Source organism: Coregonus lavaretus, assembly GCF_964263955.1.
Source record: "Coregonus lavaretus genome assembly, chromosome: 28".
NCBI classification, from domain to species: domain Eukaryota; kingdom Metazoa; phylum Chordata; class Actinopteri; order Salmoniformes; family Salmonidae; genus Coregonus; species Coregonus lavaretus.
Window position 1 is genome coordinate 22,008,438 of NC_140015.1, and position 5,216 is coordinate 22,013,653.

Sequence of the window (5,216 nt, forward strand, 5' to 3'; positions counted from 1 at the left end):
TGCATGATTGAGAGCATCTTGACTGGCTGCATCACCGCTTGGTATGGCAACTGCTTGGCATCTGACCGCAAGGTACTACAGAGGGTAGTGTGTATGTCCCAGTACATAACTGGGGCTGAGCTCCGTGCCATCCAGGACCTCAATACCAGGCGGTGTCAGAGGAAGATCCTAAAAATTGTCAAAGTCTCCAGCCACCCAAGTCATAGACTGTCTGGAACTAACAGAACCCTGAACAGCTTCTACCCCCAAGTCATAAGACTGCTAAATAGGCTTTGTGCTCTGATACGAGGCTCTCCAAAACAAAACATGATTTATTCTCCTACAGTGATGATGATTAAAAATGTTTTTCAGTCATTCACACATCCTTCCTTTTTCAATCATCCCTTAGTGATACCCAAATGTACTCAAAATACCTACCTAAAAATATTAATACATGCAGTTGTCACGACTTCCGCCGAGGCTGCCTCCCCTCCTTGTTCGGGCAGGTTTCGGTGTTCGTCGTCACCGGCTTACTAGCTACTGCCGCTCCCATTCTCATCACTCCACTTGTCTTGTCTTGTCTTGTCAATCACACACACCTGGTGCTCATCCCCTAATTAGTCTGTGTATAAGTGTTCCCTCTGCCCCCTTGTCTTTGTGAGTGATTGTTCTATGTGGGAGGAGAGTCGCTCGTTTGAGATACTCTCTCATTTATTTTTCCAGGGGTGATTTTCCCCTGTGTCATTACATTTATTGTATTTTCTGAGACTGTGTTTGGTCAGGGAGGATTGTTTCCCCTGTACCTGTTTCGATTGCCATTGTAGGCGCATTGCATGTCTGGAAGGAATAAATCTGCATCCAGTTATTTTACTCCTGCGCCTGACTCCGTCCCTCATTCACCAGAGAATCATTCACCCGCTGATATGGAGTCAGCAGGAGAAGACCGCATGCCTGGAGTCGTGGCAAGGGTCCAGGAGCAGTCCACGATGCTGGCCAACTTGGGGGAAGCGATGGATTGAGTTCTTCAGGTCGTCCAATGCCTGGAGAGGAGAGGACCCGATCTGTCGAGACCAGCTGGCCAACCGGATCCAGCCACCTACACCCCAGCACCCGGAGGGATCCAGATATCCCGGCCTAAGGTGTTTGATGGGACGGCAGCGCGCTGTAAAGGATTCCTTCTCCAACTGGAGCTGTATTTCTCAGCATCAGGCCGGCGCCATTGGAGCGGAGAAGGTATCCGTCCTCGTTTCCTGCCTCTGTGGGAAAGCCCTGGAGTGGGCCAGCGCGGTGTGTTACGAAGGAGGAGCCGCGTTGGAGGACTACGGGGAGTTCGCTCGCCTCTTTCGGGCGGTTTTTTCAATCACCCGCCCGAGGGTCGAGAGGCGGGCGAGCGGCTGGATCAGCTGAGGCAGGGGACGAGGACTGCACAGGACTACGCGCTGGAGTTCCAGACGCTGGCAGCGGGGTCTGGGTGGAACGAGCGGGCCCTGATCAACCATTTCTGGTGCCACCTACGGGAGGATGTCCGACGGGAGCTAGCCTGCCAGGATGCCATGCTATCGTTCTCCCAACTGGTGGACATGGCCATCCGGCTGGACAATCTGCTGGCAGCCAGAGGACGTCCTGGTAGGGGCCTGCCCGTTCCCACCCCGGACGACTTGGATCGCGAGCAGATGGAGGTGGGTGGAGCCGCCGGTCGAGAGAGCGGAGGAGGACAACGACAGTGCCACTCTGGTGGCACGAAGGGACAATACACCTCACGTCGCAGTCAACGTCCTTTTGGATCTGGAGGCGGTAGGCAGGGCACTCACGCATCACCCCAGGTATCGAACATCCAAACTTGTTCAGAGCCCTTTGCGGCGCACTGTACCCTATCTATCTCCTTTCCCGATCACATGGTAGTTCCCCAGTGTAAGGCGCTAGTCGATTCAGGCGCAGCTGGGAACTTTATGGACAGGGCATTTGCACGCCGTCAAGGCATTTCATTGGTTCCCCTATCCATTCCACTCCCCATCAGAGCCGTTGATAGTCGACCATTAGGGTCCGGGTTAGTTAAGGAGGTTACTGTACCAGTCACCATGATCACCCAGTAGACTCATTTTGAGCAGATCACCTTTTTGATTATTGAATCTCCTGCTTACCCTGTAGTATTAGGTATCCCGTGGTTAGCCCTTCACAACCCCAATTTCTCATGGCCGCAGAGGGTTCTTACGGGGTGGTCACGAGAGTGTCCGGGTAGGTGTCTAGGTGTTTCCGTTGGTGCAACCACGGTGGAAAATCCAGACGGTACCCCCACCGTGTGCATTCCCTCCAAATACCATGATCTGGCGCTCGCCTTTTCCAAGACGTAGGCGACTATATTACCACCTCATCGGGAGGGGGATTGCGCGATAAACCTTCGGGTAGACGCTGTACCTCCAAGGAGTCATGTGTATCCCCTGTCGCAGGCTGAAACGGAGGCTATGGAGACATACGTCACCGAGTCCCTGGGCCAGGGGTATATACGTCCCTCCACTTCACCTGCTTCCTCGAGTTTCTTCTTTGTGAAGAAGAAAGATGGCGGTTTACGCCCGTGCATTGATTATCGACCACTGAACAAGGTGACGATATGATTTAGTTATCCTCTTCCCCTCATTCCTTCAGTGATTGAGTCAATGCATGGGGCCCGCTTCTTCACCAAATTAGATCTCAGGAGTGCCTACAACCTGGTGCGTATTCGGGAAGGGGATGAGTGGAAAACAGCATTCAGCACAACCACAGGGAATTATGAATACCTGGTGATGCCCTACGGTTGGTGAATGCTCCATCCGTCTTCCAGTCCTTTCTGAACGAGGTGTTTCGGGACATGCTTGGTCGCGGTGTGGTCGTCTACATCGATGACATCCTGGTGTATTCCGCTACGCGCGCCGAGCATGTGTCCCTGGTTCGCAAGGTACTATTACCGACTGCTGGAGAATGACCTTTATGCCAAGGCAGAAAAGTGTGAGTTTTTCCAGCAGTCAGTCTCCTTCCTCGGATTTCGCATTACTACCTCAGGTGTGGAGATGGAGGGAGATGGCATTTCAGCCGTGCGTAATTGGCCGACTCCAACCACGGTTAAGGAGGTGCAGCGCTTCCTTGGCTTTGCCAACTACTATCGGAGGTTTATCCGGGGCTTTGGCAAGGTCGCAGCTCCCATTACCTCCTTGTTGAAGGGTGGGCTGTCCCGGCTCCGCTGGTCTGCTGAGGCTGACCTGGCCTTCAGTAGACTGCGGGGTCTGTTCACCTCAGCCCCGGTACTAGCCCACCCCGATCCACCACTACCGTTCGTAGTGGAGGTGGATGCGTCCGAGGTAGGGATAGGCGCTGTCCTGTCTCAACACTCGGGCACGCCACCCAAGAACTACGGCGTTGGTGATTGTAGAACTGTACCTGTTTCGATTGCCATTGTAGGCACATTGTATGTCTGAAAGGAATACATCTGCATCCGGTTATTTTACTCCTGCGCCTGACTCCGTCCCTCATTCACCACAGCAGTAGCCATTGTCTGTGCTCTTGGTAAGAATCATTTAATTAGAGTCCAGTTGTGCACATATTCCCTATTGACACTCAAAATAATTTCCCTTGAAAATGTCGATCTACAATGTAACAGTAACCATTAAGAAACAAAGGCAACTTTATGCTTATTTTCTTCCAATATTCATGTTTTAGTTAAACCACAGTGGTATTGTTCATACAAAAATTATGAATTCCCTCTGGGCAATTCCACTAATTTAGTGGAAGAACTGTGCAGATGCAAACTTTGGTAACAGAATTACAGTAAAATCTCCTTCAGGTTTTTATACAACCACGTTTTCCATAAAACTCTTAAATAACTGCTCCGAATTAAGATTCAAAGATGTCTGCAGAAAGAATGGGGTGTCAGCTATGACATGGCACCTTGAGTTTGAAAAAATATCTTTGGGTTATTGAACTACAGTAAGTAAAGTGGATTTACACCCGGTAACGGAATTACATCATGGGTCCCTGATCTGTGCTACACAGAAATGCATAATTATGGATGCTATAACAACACAGAATAAAACAATGAATAAAAGTCCCATGATGGTTGTGACTGTCCATTACTGCTTATCACTTATTAAGCATAATTTATTCACATTACTTTAATAAATAAAATAAAAAATTATAACTGTATTATTTCATTCCGAGTCATCATCTCATCTCTATAGAGCTGCTGCCTATGCTGTCTGACAAAATTACTATTTGAGTAGTTCTTCAAAGTAAACAAGGCATACTTTTATGACTGCTGAATACCAACTATTAATCACTTAGATAATGTATTTTCAGGTAGAGATGCCTCCCGAAGCTACTGCTCTCTATCCCTCTCGCGCGTTCTGCCTTCTTTCCGTCTCCATCAATGAGGTTTACATGTCTGCTCCACACAGACCGGACAAGTAAGCAGGCGCGCAATGGATTATGGTCATTGTAGCTAATTACCATGTTTTTTGCGCTAATCTATGTAGAATATTGGCCTGTTGTAAACTACAACTCTCTACTACATTGCACAGGACTTGATCTGATTTATCTCTACAGAATCTCAGCATTGAGTTCACAGAAAAAAAACAAATGAAATGGAATTCAAATAATTGAACTGACATCGGTCAATTAGTTATTTAAAAAACGAAAAATAACCAACATTTTGGTTAATCGCTCAGCACTAACTGTACTGTACTGTACTGTACTGTGTGAAACATATATATGATAGCTTCAGATTTTGTCCAGTCTGGTCAGTCTGTGGACGTTAACATCGAGGCCAGGGTGGACTGACCAAATTTAAACTACTTTTCAACGTTCATGGACGTCCGGTGTCGGTTGGTGCTCATTGGGTGAGGATGCTAGTTACAGTAAATGGAAAGAGTGGGGGCTCATGGGTAGGTGTCAGTAAGAGCTGGGAGAGGTGACATTAACTGGAGAGTGAGAGAGAGGCAGAGAGAGAGAGAGAAGGGGAGGGTTGTCCAGACAAACATAAATGACTGTTTTAGCACTCTTGGTTTGACCACCAGACAAAGAAAACAGTTATGAGCTGAACATAACAGTATGCCAGTGGAAGGGAGGAGAGTAGCATGTGACCCAACTGTGGTTTTTGACTATTATGATTTCCCACTGTAGACAATTCAGTTGCAGTAATTCCATTACGGATTTGTTGGTAAATCCATTAACAATTTGAATCACTTAATAATTCATAAACAGAATTGATG